The 23,065-nt window shown below is 42.9% G+C and overlaps 1 pseudogene; it reads right to left on the bottom strand.

Moving 5' to 3' along the window:
* Positions 1-65: 65 nt before the first annotated feature.
* LOC123822726 lies at positions 66-958 on the bottom strand (annotated as a pseudogene).
* Between the last annotated feature and the right edge of the window lie 22,107 nt (positions 959-23,065).

Below are 23,065 nucleotides of genomic sequence, written 5' to 3'. Positions count from 1 at the left end.
CAGAAAGAAGCTGTTGAACCTGAAGTTCTGAGTATGACATGTTGCAGGGCTGAAAGGAATGGTAACTAGTATTCCTCTCCTTCTTCCTCATCCTCTCTTAGAAGAGAATCCACACCAACTTCCTCATAATCTTTCTCAAGGGCAGCCATGTCCTCAGGGGCTTCTGAAAACTCTCTTTCCTCCATGCCATCATCCATGTACCAGTAGACAAAGGTATGCTTGGCATATACAAGGCCAGGTGAGCCCAGGCCTCAGCAATAGCTGTGGTGTTGCTCAGTACATACATCACTTGCTGTACTTTGGCCAGTTCTCCACCAGGTACCGCAGTGGAAGGCTGGTAATTCATGACAACTTTGAAGCCATGATTACTACACTTAGTACTACACTTAGATACTACACTTAGTCTTAATGGTGGCAATGGCAGCATCCTTGGGAACCATGTCACAATGGTACAACAGGCAGCAAGCCATGATGTATCTAGTTACCATGGCAAGAGTCACATTTCACCATCTGGTTGGCTGATCTCTGCTACAGAAAGCAGATGGTGGGCTTTCTCAGCAGAGATGAAAATGGAATATGTGGCCAGAGGGAAGTGGATGCAGGGATAGGGCACCAGGTTGGTCTGGAATTCAATTAGATCAATATTCAGGGCTCCATCAAACCTGAGGGAAGCAGTGATAAAGGACACAATCTGGCTTATTAGGCAGTGAAGGGTAGTGTAGGTTGGACTGTCAGTATCGAGGTTTCTTCGAGAAATGTTGTAGATGGCCTCATTGTCAACCATGAAGGCACAATCAGAGTACTCCTGGGTGGTGTGGGTGGTGAGGATGGAGTTGTAGGGCTCCACTACAGCTGTGGAAACCTGGGGTGCTGGGTAAATGGAGAACTCCAGCTTGGACTTTTTGCCATCACTGACAGAGAGACATTCCATCACAAGAGAGATGGACCCAGAACCAGTTCCTCCACGTGCTTGCCAGAGGCTGTCTCACTGAAGAAAGTGTTGAAGGAGTCATCTCCTCTACCAATGGTCTTGTCACTTGTCATTTGGCCATCAAGCTGGATGACATGGATGGAGATGAACTCACATATGGTTGTAGGTTAGCAGGCTCAGGCAACGGGACTAGGCACTGAGTTCCAGTTACTCTTCCTAACAAGCTAAGAGTCAATGCACAAAATAAACAAACAAATAAAATGACCAAAAAAAAAGGCAGTTTAATTGGAAAAAGCACTAGAACAGGAGTCAGAATATAGGTTAAGTCCTTACTTCGTCACCTGCTGAGTATTTTATTTTAGATAATTGGTAAACTTTGATTCTCTGTGTTACTTTAATTTTTTTCCCATTTGTGTTTTGAGGATAAAAATAGCAGGAAAAATCCTGACCAGTGTGGCAAAGAGAAAGGCTGCCAGTTTGATTTCAGTCAGGGCTCATGTGAGAGACAACCAATCAATGTTTCTCTTTCACATCAATATTTCTCTTCCTCTCTTTCTCCCTCCCTTGCCTTCTCCTTAAAATAAATAAATAAAATCTTTTAAAAATAGCAGGAACAACAATAGTAATAATAAGGATAATGACGCCAGCTTCAGTGTGTAAAGGCACTTTGTGAACTTCAACAAAACAATCGACTATCACTGTCAGTCCTTCAACCTGGGAGTGACTACACCAGTGCCCATGTTCATTTCTCTTCCTTAACCTGCCTGGGAGTCTCTTTCCCAAATGTTCCCAAACCCCCTTTATAAAATACATTGACTTGGCTCTGACTGGTGTGGCTCAGTTGGTTGGGCATCTTCCTACAAAGTGAAGATGGCTGGTTCATTTCTCTGTCAGAGTGTTACAGGGTGCAGCCAAGAGGGGGGACCCCAAATGGACATTTGAAATGGGGTCCAGAACTTAAGGTGTCCAGATTTTAAGATGTCTCCAACCCCCGCCCCAGGGTGTGGGTTGGGGGAAGGGACAAATGGAGCAGGGCCATTGAGAGCTGTTTTGCATAGCAACAGCCTTGGGGCTAGGCTCTGGCGAGGTCGTTTAGCATATCTATAGCCTTTGGCTGGTTGCATAGATATGTTAAATAGCTGTGATCATCTCTGAGCCAGGGGCATGGAAGTAACTTCCCCACCAAGATGTGACTGGGGACAGATCCCCCAAGCTACAGCGCCTGCGTGGGAGCTCAGAGAAGATTGGCTCCAGGACGTGAGGCCACGCCTGCCCAGACTCAAGATGGCAGCCCAGTAAAGCTGGAAGGATATGAATTCTGGCAAGTGAAGCCAAGTGTGGGAGGAGCCGGAAATGAGGCTGCAGAGGAAGATTGGCCGCAGGGATTTAAAACCCAGACTTGGCGGCCATTGAAAAAGAGAGAACCACGCGGCTTTGGCAGAGTGGGGACTCTCTCCTTCCCGCAGCCCTGAGAGGGAGAACCACAAGGCCTGGACAGAGTGGGGACCCCCGCAGCTTTAGAAGGGGGAACCACCACCTGGTTTTAGCAGAGATCCCGGCAACTAAGCCGAGGGTGCCAGGAACCCAGGGAGGTCTCCCAGTCGAGATGGAGTATTAACTGGGAAGAACCAGAGGACTGTCTGAGCCATGGACTCCGTTTTCCTTTCCTGAGATACGGTACTCTGGACTGGGCAAAGGGGAAAGGAAGGAAGGACTGCATGTTTGTGGGTGTTTTTAAGGGACTTTAGGATTTTTGATGAAGACATTAGGTCACTACTTGAAGTCTGTATAGCATTGAATAAACATTTCCTTCCCTTTTCACGAATCTCTGGCATTGAGAGACGTCTTTCTTTCCTAGGGCGGCGGACAAAACGGACCCGGGGCCTTCTTTCAATAATAGTATATTGTCCCAGGCCCCCCTTGTTGTGTTCTGTAACAAGAGCATATGCCTGGGTTGTGGAGTTGGTCCCCAATTGATTGATGTTTTTCTCTCTCTCTTTCTCCCTCCCTTTCCCTCTCCCTAAAAAATAAGTAAATATTTTTAAAATAAATATCTTTAAAAATAAATGTATTTATAAACATTTATTTTAGTTAAAATATTTAAAAAACAAATATTCCCAAAGTGTCACAGGTTCGATTCCTAGCCAGGGTACATGCCTGGGTTGTAGGCCATAACCCCCAGCAACCGCACATTGATGTTTCTCTCTCTCTCTCTATTTCCCTCCCTTCACTCTCTAAAAATAAATAAATAAAATCTTTAAACAATAAAAAAGCAAATATTCTTTAAAAGTAAATAATTGTTTAAAAAATAAAATAAAAATCATTGACCTGTACCACAGAAAATAAGACTAGTATATATAGATGGACTTCTGGACCTCATGCTGGCACAGGTATGGGGAAGTGGGCACAAGCATAGAAAGCTATCAGGAAGGTGAATCCAGATGACCTTTCTGAGAAGTAATTAGGCAGTATGTTGCAGACTTTTAAAAAAACTATACATTCTCTTGATTCAACAACCCTACCTCATAAAGTGAATAATTGGACAAATAGATAAGATATATCTATAACAACAGCCACTACAGGGTTATTTATAAACTCTAAAAACTGGAAAGGATTTATGCATGACACTAGTTTAAAATGTTGTGGAACATTCATAAAATGGAATGGAATACAGTACAAAAATATAAATAATTTTGTAGATCTACATTGCTTGACATGGGGAAACATTTATGACATATTTCTAAGTTCAAGCTGTTATTTTAAAAAAAAAGAAAGAAAGAAAGAAAGAAACAACCAACCAAAATGAGGTCATGTGTTCAGCCAAATCACCAAAACAAGACTCCCTGCCTAATGTAATGCAGTTTCGGCCCCTCCCAGGAGTGGAATTTTAAGCCAGTTTGGAATTCCCTGGTCAGTACTAGTGAGGTCTGCCTGATAAAGACCCTTGCCCTCTACTATGAAAAGGTGATCTTGCCTGAAATAATCCACTCTTAACTTCTTAGTCCCACTCTTTCTACCTATGAAAACCTTCCATTTTGTACAATTCCTAGGAGTACCTTTCTAGTTACTAGATGAAGTTCTCCCTAGTTCATGAATCCTTTAATCAGGAAACCATGTAACATAATTGTACATATAGTAGAAACCCATTTTTATTTTTAAAAAAGACATTTAAAAATATACACTTCTGGAAGACTGTTTAGAAACATTAAGGTATTAAGGGTGTCACCTCCCCTCCACTAAACGTGTCACACTCTGTGTGTTTGTGAGCACTGTGGGCATCTGACCTGGATTGCCACAGGAGCTTTCTGGCACATCTTGGAGCCTCCCTTGGCCCCTCCAGCCTTGTTATCCACTAGCAGCCAGAGGGAACCTTGGCAGCTTGGACCCCTCAATCCCTTTCTCACCCTCTAATTATGTCCCATCACATACAGAATAATATGTGACCTCACCTACCTCTCTCACTTTTCCTCTGTTATTCCTGGGGCAACAGCCTCTTGCTGTTCCTTGAACACAACAGGCAGATGTTTTTCTCACAAATGTTCACATGGCTCATCCTCTCCTTTCCTTCAAGTTTCTTCCTTCAAGTATTACCTCCTCAGAGAAACCCTTCCCAACTTCCCTAAACCCTACTAACCTTATCCAGACACTTGTTCCCTCACCTGCTCCATTGTCTTCCCAGTTGTTACCTCTTCCTGAGTTTTTACTGCTTGCCTATTAAGAAGGGCCAAGTCTTTGCTGTCTGCTCCTCGCCCTTCCCCTGGGTTCAGCACAGCACCTGCTGTATCAGTGATGATGTCCTGAATGAGTAAATGTAAGAAGATGGGGGGAAAAATCTCTGGTCACAGGCTCACTGGTAACATTAATTTTTCTCCCTTTACTTTTTTACATTTTCTGACATGCCTTACAATGGACATATAATACCATTACAACAAGAAAATTAAACTAAGTTTGTATTAGTTTCCTAAAGCTGCAGTAACAAAGTAGCACCATCACAGACTGAGTAAACAGCAGAAATTTCTCTTCTCATGGTCCTGAAGGCTGGAAATCTGATGAAGGTGTCCACAGGGTTGATTCCTTCTGAGGCTATGAGGAGAATCTGTTCCAGCCTCTCCCCAAGTGTCTGGTGGTTTTCAGCAATCTTTGATGTTTCTTAGCTTGTAGCAACATCACCCCAATCTCTGTCTTCATATTCACACAACATTCTCCATGCATGCGTGTCTGTGTCCAAATTTCCCCTTTTATAAGGAGCGTTAGCCATCTTGAATTAGGGCCCACCCTAGTGACTTCATTGTAACTGCACCCACTCTGTAAAGACCTCATGATGAGACGTCGGAGCACAGTGTCCACCGAGTTACGGATGAGACGAGACAAATTCACATGGACCACTGAAGTCCTGTGGAGAAAAAGGGATGGCAGAGCCACTCTCTCAAGGGGAGAGTGCCTCGACCCTTGCCTTGACAAGCTTTTATTGGGTTCAATTTGCACAGGAATACAGGGTGTATAGGTAAAGCTCATTAATCATTGTCTGGCAAAAATGATTAAACAATAGATAACATTCAAAGAACTCTGAAGGCTTATTCTGAGTCAGGGTCAGATAGTCAAAGGACCATAAAACTTTGGGGAACAAACTCATTTCATGCTTGGATCCTTATCATTTAAATTGAGGGTATTAGCAAAGCAGGTTTCATAGGATCTGCATTCTTTCTTAGGCCTGATCACCCTAGGGAACCTGCCCTTTCCAGTGCAGGGCCGCACCCATCTCTAGCATTGTTTCAGGCTTAAGTCAGAGAGGGGAAGTAAGGCAGCCAAGAGATTAGGAGACTTCTTGCAGACAGAATGAGGACTCAGGCTATGTCAAAGCCAAGGGGTGAGCGTCCATCACCCCCTATTTCTATAGCCCCCCAAGTCCAACCCTGAGGGCCCCTTCATGACCATGCCTGTCTTAGGTTGTTCCTCTTTTGAGGAACCTTACCCCTCACTGGCTAACCAGTCATCTGCCCAGGGCCAAGCAGGGTGAAGAGAAAGAAGGCAGAGGCGGTACCCCTACAAGGAAGATAAGCTTTGTCTCCTAAATGGCTTAGGGTCCCAAGGTCCTTTACACAGCCTTAGCCATGGGGGATTACAGCCTCTGAAACCAGGCAGGGCAGTTCCCAACAACCCTGTTTTCTTATTTAGTCATATTCTGAGGTCCTGGGGGTTAGGTTTCCAACAGATCTTTTTGGGGAGACAAGTAACCCATAACAAAAGTATTTCCTTAAACAAAGAAAAAATTATGAATTTCTGAAATACAATGTCAGAAACATGTGGAATTTTAAACCTCCTCTCTTGTGCTGATGCCTTGGTGTCCCACATACAGAATCTACCTCAGCCACTGCCTCCCAGCACTGCAGGAGTGTCACAGGTGTGCACAGGTGTGCACAGGTAACCAGGTTCTTAGTGATCGAGGACAAAGAATTGAACCGAACACACAAAGTTTATAGCATAAAGAAAGAGGGGAGGTTTATTAAGTGATAGTACACACCACAGGACACAGGAGTGAGCCAGCTCTGAGCAGAGGAAAAAAAAAGGGCACGTGGGCTGGGGGGATTCTATTCTTATAGAGGCAGAAGCCCCCTGCTAGTCTTTGGCGGGCTTTTTCCTGCGCAGGTACAAGGAGTTGGATTTCAAAGCTACTGCGCATGTGTGGTTTCCCATGACTTTCTTGATTGGCTACTGGAGAAGGGAGTCCCACAATGTTATTTCATTATAATGATATTATAATGAATCAGGGGTAGCGCGCAGGCGCATTCTATGATTCAGAGTTGTCCCAGAAAACAGGAACAACCCGTCTTAGGGGGTCTTTGTCATGTATAGGTGTTTTCTGCCTCAGCCCTGCGGGGCCTCGGGAGCTTCCTTCCTGACTACCTCCTGCCTCAGGAGGAGGGGCTTCTTTTGGAAGTGTTCTCAGCCTCATTATTAGTTCTGGGGTGTCTTTTTTCTTCTTTAAAATTTACTTTTGTATCCTGTTGTTAAATTAAGTGTACCCCCATCCCCCATGAAGAGTAGAAGGAATAGTTTATGTGGGGTTTTTATCAGAAAAGCTAGAATTTTGGCCTGTTCTCTTTCACATCACATCTCTTGTGTTTTTTTATGCTTGCTTGTGCTGTGCTAATTCTGGGACTTGGTTTTTGTGAGATGCACTGTGGGCTCTGCCAGGTCTCCCCCTGTGGCAGGAGAGTGGGAGTGCCTCATCCTGTGTGCCCAGCACTGTTGGCATGCACACATCCTACTTGTCCACACTGCCTGCCAGACAGACCTTAATGCTGCCTGTAGTCATCCAAGCCCTCTGCCCATAATCTTTGATCCTGATCTACAGGCAAATCCTTCCCAGGAGGTGTGTGTGAGGGTGGGAATGGGACACAAATTAAAATAAAAGGGGAGAAAAGCTAAACTTAGGGTGGGTGCCAGAGCCTGCTGGTGAGATTGGCAGAATAAGCGAGGTTTTCTGGGAGAGACTCAGAGGAGATGTAAGTGGGATATTTCAGGGAACCAACTGGGAGATGTGGGCTACCTGCTCACATACTTTCCCCTCCCTATCCTGGCAGAGTCCTTTGTCCAAACATCTAAATTTTATTTATTTATTCACTGATAACAGTCAATTTTTCTACAGCAGCAGCACCATTCCCACAACAGTGAGTTTTCTTGAAGCCAGGTGTCATATCAGCATATTACATGGATTATTTCGTGGAAGGCTCACAAAAGCCTTACTAAGTACATGCCACTATTTTTTAGGATTGGAGGCTCGCTGCGCTCCTCCCTGGGGCACAGTGCAGAGAGCAGGGCCTGGCAGTGTGTCCAGGACACAGCTCCTTTTAGAACCCTTGCAAACGCTTTACCAGGCAAGCTGGGCTTGTTACAGGGTGCAGCCAAGAGGGGGGACCCCAAATGGACATTTGAAATGGGGTCCAGAACTTAAGGTGTCCAGGAGATTTAAGATGTCTCCAACCCCCCCACCCAGGGTGTGGGTTGAGGGAAGGGACAAATGGAGCAGGGCCACTGAGAGCTGTTTTGCATAGCAACAGCCTTGCAGCTACCCTCTGGCGTGGTCATTTAACATATCTATAGCTTTTGGCTGGTCGCTTAGATATGTTAAATAGCTGTGATCATCTCTGAGCCAGGGGAATGGAAGTAACTTCCCCCACCAAGATGTGACTGGGGACAGATCCCCCAAGCTACAGCGCCTGCGTGGGAGCTCGGAGAAGATTGGCTCCAGGACATGGGGCCACGCCTGCCCAGACTCAAGATGGCAGCCCAGTAAAGCTGGAAGGATATGAATTCTGGCAAGTGAAGCCAAGTGTGGGAGGAGCCGGAAATGAGGCTGCAGAGGAAGATTGGCCGCAGGGATTTAAAACCCAGACTTGGTGGCCATTGGGAAAGAGAACCACGCGCAGCCCTGAGAAGAGAACCATGCACAGCCCTGAGAAGGAGAGCCATGCACAGCCCTGAGAGAAGAGAACCGTGCTGCTTGAGGAGCGAGAACTATGTGTCTTTAGCGGAGTGGAGACTCCTGCATCCCAGAGAGAACCGTGCTGCTTTAGGAGAGAGAACCACGCGGCTTTGGCAGAGTGGGGACTCTCCCCTTCCCGCAGCCCTGAGAGGGAGAACTACAAGGCCTGGACAGAGTGGGGACCCCCGCAGCTTTAGAAGGGGGAACCACCACCTGGTTTTAGCAGAGATCCCGGCGACTCAGCCGAGGGTGCCGGGAACCCAGGGAGGTCTCCCAGTCGAGAAGGAGGACTAACTAAGAACCAGAGGACTGTCTGAGCCATGGACTTCGTTTTCCTTCCCTGAGATACGGTACTCTGGACTGGGCAAAGGGGGGAAGGAAGGAAGGACTGTGTCTGTTTGTGGGTGTTTTAAGGGACTTTGGGATTTTTGATAAAGACATTAGGTCACTACTTTAAGTTTGTATAGCATTAAATAAACATTTCCTTTCCTTTTCACGAATCTCTGGCATTGAGAGACGTCTTTCCTAGGGCGGCGGCCATAACGGACCCGGGGCCTTCTTTCAATAATAGTATATTGTCTCAGGCTCCCCTTGTTCTGTTCTGTAACAGGCTCAGCAGCTTGCCAGATGGCCAGAGTTGGTCTCTCATCTAGCCCTGATGCAGGCTCTCCCCAGGCATCAGGGCTCCCCAGGCCAGGCTTCAGGAGAAATGCTTAGCAAGAGAAGTCTTGCTCACCTAAAGGTGTGTGTATCAGGTACTAGCCAGAGCCCCAGGACTGCCCTGAAACACACTTTTTTCTTACACCTTTAAAAGATTCTTTCACTTTCTAGAAAATATACTGTATATGTTACTGAACTCTGGTTCATGTTCCCAATGCTTTGAAAAGCCAACACGTAAAAGTGTCAGAGTTTGGAGTAAGGAAGGGTTTATGATTGAGAAGGTGCTGACCCATAAGATGGGAAGAACTAATGGGCCTCAAACCCATTTTGCCCTCTGGTCCAGGCCAAGGGTTTGTAAGGGGTTAGGGAAACACGTGGGCAGAAGTGCTGGTGGTAAAGTGGCAGTAGCAGCAGATCTTTCTGGACAACAGATCCTTGGCTTCTGAAAGAACTCTGGTGTTCAAGTTCTGGTCATGTTTGGTTCTTTGGGTCTGTAGGGGGTGGGGTGAGGCTTTGGTTCCAGGTACAGCTCAAGGTCAAAATTCTTTCCAATGAGCATGCTTCTGCTGCATGACTTGTAACTTTGGTCTGTTGTCTCTGAAAAACAACTCAGTACCTTGTCAAACAGAATAGAACCATTTAGAGCTGGTTCTGCAGGGACACACACACACACACACACACACACACACATACACACATTTAGATGTCTTCCTTGAAATTGCCCATACCTGAACATTAACATTGTCTATCTTAAGCAGAGAAAACTGGGGTCTGGCACAGATCCACATGTTAGTCACCCCCCTAAGCAGGTTTTAAATCTGCTTAGAGCCACAGGATGCTCTAGGCACCCTTGGGTTTTGATGTCAGATAAACTAGAGATAGCCACTTACTCCCTCACCTCTGATCCCTGAAGCCTCAGAGCCTCTCTCACAAGTTATGGCATCAAGATGCAAAGTGCCTGGCATCTAGTCAGTGCCCAACAAACAGAGAATCCTTAAAGGAGCATCCAGCCTAGAAGAGGACATGACAAATACAACTTTCCCTTTTACAGTGATTATGCTTGTGTACTGAGTGCAAATGGTATTCATTTATACCTCAAATGAGAAAACATGAATTTTTAAAAAAATACCAAATGTCATATTTTCCTAAGACCTCATGTATAGAATAATTACTAGTTGGGCTTATTTTTTAAGCCCTTTCTTTATAAGTATTTCTTTAATTGTGTTCTTATTTCTTATTAAACTAGCACTTAATAATTGTAGAAAATTCAAGAAAAAGACCTGGCTGGTGTGGCTCAGGGGGCTGAGTGCCAGCATGCAAATCAAAGGGTTGCCAGTTCAATTGCCAGTCAGGGCACATGCCTGGGTTGCATGCCAGGTCCCCAGAAGGGGGCATGCAAGAGGCAACAACACACTGATGCTTCTCTCCTTCTCTTTCTCCTTCCCTTCCCCTCTCTGAAAATAAAATAAATAAAATCTTTAAAAAAAGAGAAAAATGAGAGAAAACATCAGAGTGAGAGGAGAAAAATTTTAAATGATCTATTACCCCATCTGGCACTGATTACCACTGTCACTATTTGGGTGTTTTTTATTCACTTTAATGTAAATATCTGTGTATATATCTATCTATCTATATACAGATATAGATAGATAGATAGATAGATAGATATGGAATAACACTGTAACATTTGTTTGGTAATCTCCTTTCTAAAAACTTTTCAACAACTATAACATACTACAGAAAAATATACAAATCTAGTAACCTCCTTTTTCACACAATATATAACAAACATCCTAACATAACATTGTCTTCTATGTCATAATGATTCGTATTTTTTCAGTATTCCATTTTGCTCTATGATTGCCTGAGGTCAGACAACTTTCACATTAATTTCAGTTTCTAAGTGGGACTCTTATTTCAAGGTCCTACACATTCTTCTAGGCCATCTATGGAAACTCCTAGGCCATAGGATCACCTATATCAGTATCCTGGGACTCTTGATAAAAATACTTGAGTTCCAACCTCAATTGTCCCGAATAAGAATGTCAGGATTTGGGGGCCAGGTATCTTATTTTTTTAATGTATTAATTTTTAGAGTAAGAGAAGAAGAGAGAGAGGGAGGGAGAGAGACAGACAGACAGACAGATCGACACCAATTTTTGTTCCACTTATTTATGCATTTATTGGTTGATTCTTGTGTGTGCCCTGACCAAGGATTGAACCTACAACCTTGGTGTATGAGGATGATGTTCTAACCAAGTGAGTTCCTGGACATTTACCTGCATTTTAAATAATCCTATCCCAGGAGTTTTTATGAGAGTTACAGCCCTTTTACCATTTTAACCTTCTCCCCTGGGGATTCATTGTTAGGAATGAGTAAGGAAGTAACCCTTCTTGCTTTCATGGTTCTCAGTGAGACTGAGATTGCAGGGTTTCTGCTTCCTGGGAGGTCCTGTGGGAATAAGTCATTTTAGGGGAGAAAGACCAGGCACTGTCATATACTCACTGAGTATTGCTGGGCAAGTCATATTACTTCAAAGAGACTTCCTTTTCTCATTTAAAAATTATGATAGTGAAAGTAATTATTCATAGTGTTGATATAGGGCCATATGAGATGATGTTTGTGAAACTCTTTGCACACCAAAACCTGCTCTCATCAACATCAACATCAACAGCTCGACCCTTTCCCTTCTCAGCCACAGGGTCCTAGTTAATGGTTACTTCTATACCTATGATGTTCAACACAGTAGCCACTAGCCACATAAGTGGATGAATGGATATATGGATGGATGGGTATGTGATAAAATGAATGTAGGAAAATATTAATGGTAGAACCGAGGTCTGTGGTTTTACTTTTTATCTCTTTTTTAAAAAATATATATTTTATTGGTTATACTATTACAGTTGTCCCATTTTCCCCCCTTTGTTCCCCTCTGCCCTGCACAGACCCTCCCACCCACACCCCCCCCCTTTAGTTCATGTCCATGGGTTGTACATATAAGTTCTTTGGCTTCTCCATTTCCTATACTATTCTTGCCCTCCCCCTGTCTATTTTCTACCTACCATTTATGCTACTTATTCTCTCTACCTTTTCCTCCTCTCTTTCCCTCCCATTCCCTTGCTGATAACCCTCCATATGATCTCCATTTCTGTGATTCTGTTCCTGTTCTAGTTGTTTGCTTAGTCTGTTTTTGTTTTTTTCTAAGTTTCAGTTGTTGATAGTTGTGAGTTTGTTGTCATTTTACAGTTCATAGTTTTTTATCTTCTTTTTTCTTACATAAATCCCTTTAATATTTCATATAATAAGGGCTGGGTGATGATGAACTCCTTTAACTTGACCTTCTCTGGGAAGCACTTTATCTGCCCTTCCATTCTAAATGAGAGCTTTGCTGGATAGAGCAATCTTGGATGTAGGTCCTTGCCTTTCATGCTTGGAATACTTCTTTCCAGCCCCTTCTTACCTGCAAGGTTTCTTTTGAGAAATCAGCTGACAGTCTAATGGACACTCCTTTATAGGTAACTGTCTCCTTTTCTGTTACTGCTTCTAGGATTCTCTCCTTATCCTTAATCTTGGTTTATGTAATTAAGATGTGCCTTGGTGTGTTCTTCCTTGGGTCCAACTTCTTTGGGACTCTTTGAGCTTCCTGGACTTCCTGAAAGTCTATATCCTTTGCCAAATTGGGGAAGTTCCCCTTCATTATGTTTTCAAATAAGTTTTCAATTTCTTGCTCTTCCTCTTCTCCTTCTGGCACCCCTATGATTTAGATGTTGGAATGTTTAAAGATGTCCTGGAGGTTCTTAAGCCTTTCCTCATTTTTTTGAGTTCTGGTTTCTTCATTCTGTTCTGGTTGACTGTTTATTTCTTCCTTCTGGTCCAAACCATTGATTCAAGTCCTGGTTTCCTTCCCTTTACTGTTGGTTTCCTGTACATTTTCCTTTATTTCAGTTAGCATAACCCTCATTTTTTCATCTAATTTGTGACCATACTCAGCCAATTCTGTGAGTATCCTAATTACCAGTGTTTCAAAATGTGCATCTGATAAGTTGGCTATCTCTTCATCACTTAGTTGTATTTTTTTCTGGAGCTTTGATCTGTTCTTTCATTGGCCATTTTTTTTTTCCTATTTTGCCTCTGTGGCCTGTTACATAGTAATGGGCAGAGCCTTCAGTGTTCACCAGGGTGAGGCAACCCATGTCACTGTGTTGTAATGCTGTATGTGGAGGAGGTGTCCAAGAGGGAACAGTGCTGCTTGCTCTACTCTCTGCTGGTTTTCAGTCACTTCCCCTGCTACCCACAATCAAATTGGGCCCTTCTGGTGCTGATTCCCATGTGGGTGGATTTGTGTACATTCTAAGACCCTATAGGTCTCTTCAGTGAACTCTCCTGTGAGGCTGGGAGTTTCTCCCACTGCTGTCTCAACCCTCACAGGTGTTTTCAGTCAGAGGCTTTGAGGTTTCATTTCCCAGTGCTGGGACCCTGGGTTGTAGGGTCTATCTCGCTCCCTAGTTGTTCCTCCTGGTTTATCTGCATGCGAATATGGGACTACGCAGTCCACAGGCCACTGCCTCACCTGCTCCTCCAGCCACTGCCTTGCTGCAAGTCTTCTCCACCTGGCTGCTCATCCCCAACCCTCTTTCTACCAGTCTGGATGAATGTTGTTTCTTTAACTCCTTGGTTGTTGGGTTCCATACAGTTCGATTTTCTGTCAGTTCTGGTTATTTTTGTTTTTAAATTTGTTGTTGTCCTTTTTTTGGTTGTGTGAGGAGATACAGTGTGTCTACCTACACCTCCATCTTGGCCAGAAGTTGATCTGTGGTTTTAAAGTGATGTGCAGAAACCAGCAGAGTCAGCACCACCTAGAAACTTGTTAGAAATGCAGATTTTCAGGCCAGACACCTGGAATCAGAAATTAGGAGAGTGAAGCCCATCCATGTGTGTTTAAACAAGCCCTGGAGGAGATTCTGATGCGCACAGATATTTGGAGTCATTGATAGAGATGGTGATATATGAGTGTTCATTGTAAAATTCTCTGAAGTTTTCTGTATGTTTGAACATTTTCATAACAAAATGTTGCAGTGGAGAGTCTAGGAGTGGTCAGCAAGCATTGTATCAGGATGGTTATTGCTGGCCCTTCTGCTATTTCTGTCTCTATCAGCAACCTAGGCTTTTCTAATCATACTGGCTGGTGAAAATGGGTAAAAATGGGGTCTTGTTATTTAACATGACAAATTCCCAAAATGGGCTCCTGTTGGTAAAACTAAAGGTACTCAAGTATGGATTGGTTAAAATAATTTAGGCATTTTTCACCCTTGCAAGACCAAGTTTTAAGAATTTGGAGAACTCTAGCCTGTGACCTTAAGGTTGGGCCTGAAGTTTGATGGCCTCTCTGCCCTTTCAGTCCTTGGCATCTCAGGAATGTTGCATCTGTGGTGTCTGGGCAGAGAGGTGGAACTTCTCTGAGCTTCCAGAATAGGTTGTACGAACTGTTTTGTGCTTGCTCTGCTAATAAACGTCTAATAAATGCTCATGTGTGTTTGAATTCAGTTTGAGGCTTCCTTTCTTAAAAAAATATTTTGTACTTAAAAAAAAGATTTTATTTATTTATTTTTAGAGAGAGGGGAAGGGAACAAGAAAGAGAGGGAGAGAAACATCCATGTGTGGTTGTCTCTCGTGCACCCCTCACTGGGGGGCCAGCCTGCAACCTAGGCATGTGCCTGACTGGAAATTGAACCAGTGAACCTTTAGTTTGCAGGACAGTGCTCAATCCACTTAGCCACACCAGCCAGGGCAAGGCTTGCTTTCATTATAAACCCAGTGGTGGGACATGGGAAGGTAGCTAAACCTAACCAGTTCCAAATTCTGTGGCAGCTACCATGACCTGACAGAGTCAACTGAAGAGCTGTGCATGATCAAATTAACTCAGGTCTCTTATACAGCAGAGGGTAGAGGATTAGGAACCCAACTTGTTTAGGAAGATTTGTGAGGTCACCTCGCCAGAAGCCCAGCTGTTTACAACCAGGACTTTGAAATTCCCCTTCATTACTCATTGTAGTGAAGAAATGCATAGCTTTTAGACCTTTTCTGATTTCTGGTTAGGCCTCCTTACAACCTTCTTTTGTTAGCTAGATTTCTTTTTCCCCAAATTTGAAAATATGTACTGGCTGAAAGACATTTACTGACTACTCCAGAAAATATATTCCATGGAGAAGGAAAGTTAAAGATGTGATGTATTGAATTCTATACTAAGCCTCTGACCAGGCTGCCCTTGACAGTAGGGAATACTAGTCCAGGGTGCATCACTTGAGGATCAGAGATCCCCACACAAATCTGTGGATAGACCTCAAGGGGCTTGTGAACTTGGGTGGGGAAAGTTACCTCTTCACTTTTCTTAACTTATAACTGAAATTAACATTTCCTTTCATTTTAAACATAGGCAGCAATCCCTATGACACTGTCTCCAAGAGAAATCACAGATATTTTTATATCGCTCTACGATTGTTGTAGTTAATTTTGAAACATGATTTATGGGTGCCCCTACTTTAAAACTATGGAAGTTGTTAGGTCTGCCATTAGATCTTTTTAAAAAATCCTCACCTGAATTATATGTATTGATTTTAGAGAGAGAGGGGCCAGATGGGGCAGAGGAGATAGGGAGAGAAAGAGAGAGGGAGGGAGAGAGAAAAACATCAATGTGAAAGAGAAACACCCATTGGTTGCCTCCCTATACCTGGAATCGAACCCACAACCCAGGTATGTGCCCTGCCGGGATGAAACCAGCAAACTTTAGATGCATGGGACAATGTTCCAACCGACTGAGGAAACTGACAGGGCTGCCATTAGATCTTAATACACAAATAAAGCAACATACTATATTACTATAGCAGCAGATTTTCAAAATAACATATATAACTGTATTTTAATAAAACTGTATAATACAGTTTAACTGCACTTGAATCATTTTAGCTATTTTCATAGAAAAAAGTTGAGTGGCTACAATGCTTTTTGTAATGAATGTACTAAGTAAGAATCAGTAATGATCACGATACTGGAGTTTAAGAACTGTGAGGTTCCTCTACTCAGGAATGGTCTGATGGGGGAGGTCATCATCTTTCAGGAAAACCAAGGTACTGTCTTCCCTTCTTATGAAGAGGCTGAACCACATCAAAATGAACCACATCATTGCACAACCACATCAAAATTACAACTAAAATATAGAACAACTATCACTCAGGAAAGTCAGGAATTGATCTAAATGGAAGTCTGACAACTATGGAATTAAAGAAATCACATCCATCCAGACTGGTAGGAGGGGTGCAGACATGGAACAGGCTGATCCCACATCTACGTGTGATGGATAAAAATTCAGGAGGGGTATCTTGGGAGCAAGGCCCCACACCCGGCCCCCCAGCCCAGGGTTCCATTGGTAGGAAGATAAGTCCCCACAACTTCTGGCTGCAACCAGCAGAGACTGAGTTGGTGGGAGAAACTGCTGGAGCCCCAAGCAGTTGCTCTTAAAGAACCCACACACGGACTCACCTACTCAGACTCCCTCTGGGCTCTAGCAATTCAGTGGCAGCTTGAGGTGCACCAGTGGCATGCAGAGAAAGGCTGAGGTGTCTGGCATCAAGCTGAGCAGAAGCCACTGTCCTTTTTCTAGGCCCTCCCCCCACAGAACTGGTAGACTGGTGCCACATCTGAGATTCCATCAACCTAGCTAATACTGACACACCTCAAAGATCCCCAGAGACTCCACTCTACCCAACTAATGTGTCCATCCAAGCTGTTTTTCCATAAGAATGGGTGATTGTAGCTCCTAAATCCTGTCAAACAAGCAACAGCTGGCCTCAGTGAGTCCTTGCAGCAGCCAGATTAGAGTCACAGTTTGTCTTCACCTGGGCATCTCTAATCGCAGCATAAGTAGTAGCCATCTGAGATTGCTTTAAATCTCAGGCAGTGTATCCCAGGCAAAACACAGGTGGTAACTGACCTTGGCCTGCACCAGCCAGGAAACCCAAGGAACAGTCTACACAGTGGACAGCTACAGACCACAGTGGAACACCACCACCCTGCCCCTGCACAACTGATCCTCCATGGAGGGTGGAGGTTGGTGGTCTGTGGTCATAGCCAGTCTTTGCAGCTCATTGGCCTGAGTAAATCCCTCCCATTGATCTGCCAACAGCAACCAAGGCTCAAACTACAACAGGAGGGTTTACTCAGCCCACACAAACAGCATACCTTGAGTATTCAGCTTGGGTGATAGGGGAGGTTGTGCCACGGACCCTACAGGACACCTACTACATTAGGCCAAACTACCAAGACAGGGAGTCATAGCAGCTCTACTTAATACATAGAAACAAACACAGGGAGGCTGCCAAAATGAGGAGACAAAGAAACATGGCCCAAATGAAAGAACAGATCAAAAATCCAGAAAATGAGCTAAATGAAATGGAGATAAGCAATCTATCAGATACAGAATTCAAAACACTCATTATAAGGATGCTCGAGGAACTTAGTGAGGACCTCAGCAGCATAAAAGAGACTCAGTAATAAATGAAGGATGCACTAATTGAAATAAAGAACAATTTACAGAAAAACAATAGTAGAGTGGATGAAGTCAAGAACCAAATCAATGATTTGAAACATAAGGAAGCAAAAAACAACCACTCAGAACAATGAGAGGAAAAAAGAATCCCAAAAAGTGAGGGTAGTATAAACAGCCTCTGGGGCAACTTCAAGAGGTCCAACATTTGCATCATAGGGGTGCCCAAAGGAGAAGAAAAAGAACAAGAAAGTGGAAATCTGTCTGAAAAAATAATGAAAGAAATCTCCCCTAATTTGGTGAAGGAAATAGATGTGCAAGTCCAGGAAGCAGAGAGTCCTAATTATGATGGATGCCAAGAGGCCCACTCCAAGACACATCATAATTAAAAGGCCAAAGGTTAAAGATAAAGAGAGACTCCTAAAATTAGCAAGAGAAAAGAAGTTGGTTGCCAGATGAAAAGGGGGGAGGGGATAAGAGGTGAGGGGATTAAGAAGTACAAATAGGTAGTTATAGAATAGCCATGGGGCTGTAAAGTATAGTATAGGAAATGAAGTAGCCAAAGAACTTATACACATGACCCATGGACATGGACAATGGTGAGATCATTGCCTGAGGGAGTTGTGGGGCTAGGTGGACAGGGGCAAAGGGGGAAAAATCAGGACAACTGCAATAGCCTAATCAATAAAATATAATTAAAAATTTTTTTAAATACAATTGATTTTTGTATATTGCCCTGTATCCTTTTACTTTGCTAACAAATTTATTAGACCTAATAGTTTTGTGTGTGTATATATTTTTTAAAGTCTTCTACATATAAAGTCATGTCATCCACAAATAGAGATTCTACTTCTTCCTTTCTAAGCTAATGCACTTATTTTTTTTATCTGTTTTTAAAAATTATTGTTTGGTTACAGTTTGTCCCCATGTTCCCCCCTGTTGCTCTCCTCTGCCCCATCCAATTTGTCCCCCCCCCATTGTCCTTGTTCATGGGTCCTTTATACAGGTTCCCCCTACTTTCCCCCATTATTTTTTTTAATCCTCACCTGAGGATATTTTATTATTGATTTTAGTCAGAGAGGAAGGGAGAAAGAAAGAGAGAAACACCAATGTAAGAGACATATTGATTGGTTGCCTTCTGTACTCACCCTGACCAGGAATCGAACCCACAACCTAGGTATGTGCCCTGATTGGGGATTGAAGCCACAACTTGTTAGTATATGGGGCAACGCTCCAATCAGCTGAGCCATCCAGCCAGGGCATTTTTTAAAAATGTCTTTATCTTTTGGAGTTCAATACAAAAATATTTACAGAAAAGAATGATGTCTGGGATTTGTTTCATAATAACATGGACATGGAGAGCAAGGGGTGTAGACAAAACAACATAGGCCATGAGCAGAAGCTGAGTGATGGGTACATGGGTATTCATTATACTAATCTCTTTACTTTTGTAAATATTTTAAAATTTCCATAATAGGCCCTGGCTTGTGTGGCTCAGTGGATTGAATGCCAGCCTGCAAACCAAAAGGTTGTCAGTTTGTTTCCTGGTCAAGGGCACATGCCTGCAAGGTCTCTGGTTGGGGGTGTGTGAGAATCAACTGCTTGATATTTCTATCACACATCGATGTTTCTCTCTTTCTCTTTCTCTTTCTCCCTTCCTTCTCCTCTCTCTAAAAAATAAATAAATAAATAAATAAATAAATAAATAAATAAATAAATAAAATCTTAAAATTTCCATAATAGAACCAAAATGATTGTGCCTAGAACCATCATAGACTTTAAGACTCAGAATCTGTGGGATAAATGAGTAAGGAATGTACTTTTTAATTAAATTTATTTATTTAAAATTTTTATTTTTATTGTTGTTCAATTACAGTTGTTCCCATTTTTCCCCCATTCCCTTCCCTGGCCTTGCCCACCCCCCACCTCCCACATTCAATCCTCCCTAGCATTGTCCTTGTCCAGGGTCCTTTTCATGTGTTCCTTGACTTGACTCTTCCCCTTCTTCCCCCATTATCCCCCTCCCCCCTCCCCTCTGGTCACTGCCGGTTTGTTCTTTATTTCCATTTCTCTGGTTCTATTTTGCTCATTTGTCTGTTTTGTTGATTAGGTTCCACTTACTGGTGAAATCATATGGTATTTGTCTTTCACCACCTGGCTTATTTCACTTGCCATAATATTCTCCAGTTCCATCCATGCTGTCCTGAAGAGTTTCTTCTTTCTGCTGCATAGTATTCCATTGTGTAAATATACCACAGTTTTAATACTGATGGGCACTTAGGCTGTTTCCAGCACTTGGCTATTGTAAATAACACTGATATGAACATTGGGGTGCATAAGTTCTTTTGAACTGGTGTTTTAGGATTCTCAGGGTATAATCTGAGCAGTGGAATTGCCAGGTCAAAAGGCAGATCCATTTTTAGTTTTTTGAGGAAATTCCATACTGTTTCCCACAGTGGCTGCACCAGTCTGCATTCCCACCAACAGTATACTAGGGTTCCCATTTCTCCACAACCTTGCCAGCACTTGTTGTTTGTTGATTTGTTTATGATGGCCATTCCGACCAGTGTGAGGTAATATCTGATTATGGTTTTAATTTGCATCTCTGTGATGGCTAGTGATGCTGAGCATCCTTTCATATGTCTCTGGGCCCTCTGTATATCCTCCTTGAAGAAGTCTGTTCAGGTCCTTTGCCCATTTTTCAATTGGATTTTTTGTCTTCCTGGTGTGAAGTCGAGTAAAGTACTTTGTAAAACAAATTCCCTGGATTGTCTGCACAGACAACACCATTGAAGTGTTTCTGCTCCAGTCTGTGAATCACAAATAAACAGAGCTTCTGTCACCCTAGCCCAGGGTCCTGTCCAAGTTTCCACCACCCTGGTGCTTTGCCAATCGTAGGTCTGTGTTTGAGAACCTTTAAGAAGGATGCCCTATCACCTTCACAAAATTCTGTGACTTAGTACATGGTCTTTCATATATTGGCAGTGTATATTTTGGCTGCTTGAGAATGCTAAATTTCATTAATTTACCTACCACTTAGCTAGACCACTTACACTAAAGAAAGGCTGTAAAGGCAAGCATAAATGGTGGAACACAAGTTTTAAAATTCCTATTCCACTGGTCTACACCTTTTGTCACTGTCAAGTACCACCAGTTTAAAAATAAATTATCTTCAAACCAAATGTCAATTAACTGTGCATAGTCACACAAACCAATTTTCTGTTTTTTCATATGAAAATGACTTAGCACTTCAATAAAAACACACAGTTATATAGTTTTTTAGAATACAATAAAATTATAACTTTGCCTTATAGATTTTGTGGGTGAAATTATAGTTTTATTTATTAATCTTAGAGAGAGAGGAAGGAGAGAGAGTGAGGGGAAAGAGAAACATTGGAGAGTTCCAACCAAGATGGAGGCATAGCTAGAAATGCTTCACTTCCTCGCACAACCAAAAAAAGGATAACAACAAATCTAAAAACAATAAATAATCAGAAATGCCAGAAAAGCAAACTGCATGCAACTCTGAAACCAAGAAATTAATGAAACATTCACCCAGACCAGTTGGAGACGGGCAGCTGAGCAGAGAGGACTTGTGGCAAGGCCGTGGACTGCAAGGGTGAGGCAGGGCTGGCTGAATGGGAAAATAAAGACTCAAAGCTAGCTGTAAACTACTGGGGGCATTTCCCCAGTGGGAGAAACTTCCAGTCTCCCAGTCTCACATAAGTGAGTTTGTTGGAAAGTGGGGCTAGGGCAGAGCAAGCTAGCAGCATTTGTTTCCCCTCTGACCCCTCCCCCACAGACAGTGCTGCAATGCAGCAGGAGCTTGCCTCACTGGGGTGAATACCTAAGGTCCCGCCCCCTTATAACATAACAAGTGCACTGAGACAAAGAAATATGGCCCAAATAAAAGAACAGATCAAAACTCCAGAAAAAGGGCTAAGCCATGAGGAGACAGACAACCTATCTGATGCAGAGTTCAAAGCACTGCTAATCAGGATGTTCACAGAACAGACTGAGCTCAGTGGCAAAATGAAGGCTACCCAAAATGAAATAAAGCAAAGTATACAGGGAACCAACAGTGAAGGGAAGGAAACCAGGACTCAAATCAACGGTTTGGACCAGAAGGAAGAAATAAACAGTCAACCAGAACAGGATGATGAAACAAGAATTCAAAAAAATGAGGAGAGGCTTAGGAACCTCCGGGACAACTTTAAACACTCTAACATCAGAATCATAGGGGTGCCAGAAGGAGAAGAGGAGGAGCAAGAAGTTGAAAACTTATTTGAACAAATAATGAAGGAGAATTTCCCCAATCTGGTGAAGGAAATAGACTTCCAGGAAGTCCAGAGAGTCCCAAAGAAATTAGACACAAGGAGTAACACACCAAGGCACATCATAATTAAGTTACCCAAAATTAAAGATAAGGAGAGAATCTTAAAAGCAGCAAGAGGAAAGGAGAGAGTTACCTACAAAGGAGTGCCCATTAGACTGTCAGTTGATTTCTCAAAAGAAACCTTGTAGGCAAGAAGGGGCTGGAAAGAAGTGTTCAAAGTCATGAAAGGCAAGGACCTACATCCAGGATTACTCTCTATCCAGCAAAGCTATCATTTAGATTGGAAGGACATATAAAGTGCTTCCCAGATAAAGGCAAGTTAAAGGAATTAATCATCACCCAGCCATTATTATATGAAATGTTAAAGGGACTTATCTAAGAAATAGAAGATAATCAAAAACTATGAACAATAAAATGACAACAAATTCATAACTATCAACAACTGAACCTAAAAAACAAAAATAAAAACGAAGCAAACAGCTAGAACAGGAATAGAATCAGAGAAATGGACATCACATGGAGGGTTTTCAGTGGGGAAGGGGAGGGGAAGAATGGGGGGGGGAAGTTACAGGGAATAAGAAGCATAATTGGTAGGCATAAAATAGATGGGGAGAGGTTAAGAATGGTACAGGAAATAGAGAAGTCAAAGAAGTTATATGTACAAACCATGGATATGCACTAAGTGGGGGGAATACTGGAGGGTTGGAGGGGTGTAGGGCAGGGGGGATAAAGGAAAAAATTGCTAAAACTGTAATAACATAACCAATAAAGTATACTTACAAAAAAAACCCACATCGATTTGTTGTATCATTTAGTTACGCATTCATTAGTTGATTCTTGTTATGTGCCCTGACCAGGGATCCACAACCTTGGTATATCTGGAAAACACTCTAACCAAGTGAGCTACTTGTCCAGGACTTGAGGTACTATTCTAAAACCATGTTTCCAAGCCCATAGACCTGTGTTTAAACCAAACAGGCTATCCCCAGAGTTGCCCGCCTAAAGTGGCTCTGCGTTAATCCACAGCTGGCAGTTATGATATTCAACTATGGCATTTTTTCTCCAAGGTCTGGGAAATTCCATTCAAAGTCCCCAAATTCTGTTAGTGTTTT

The sequence above is a fragment of the Phyllostomus hastatus genome, unplaced genomic scaffold (genome assembly GCF_019186645.2).
Source record: "Phyllostomus hastatus isolate PE091 unplaced genomic scaffold, TTU_PhHast_1.1 phas_contig_41, whole genome shotgun sequence".
NCBI lineage: Eukaryota > Metazoa > Chordata > Mammalia > Chiroptera > Phyllostomidae > Phyllostomus > Phyllostomus hastatus.
This window is presented reverse-complemented; position numbering and strand designations above follow the sequence as displayed.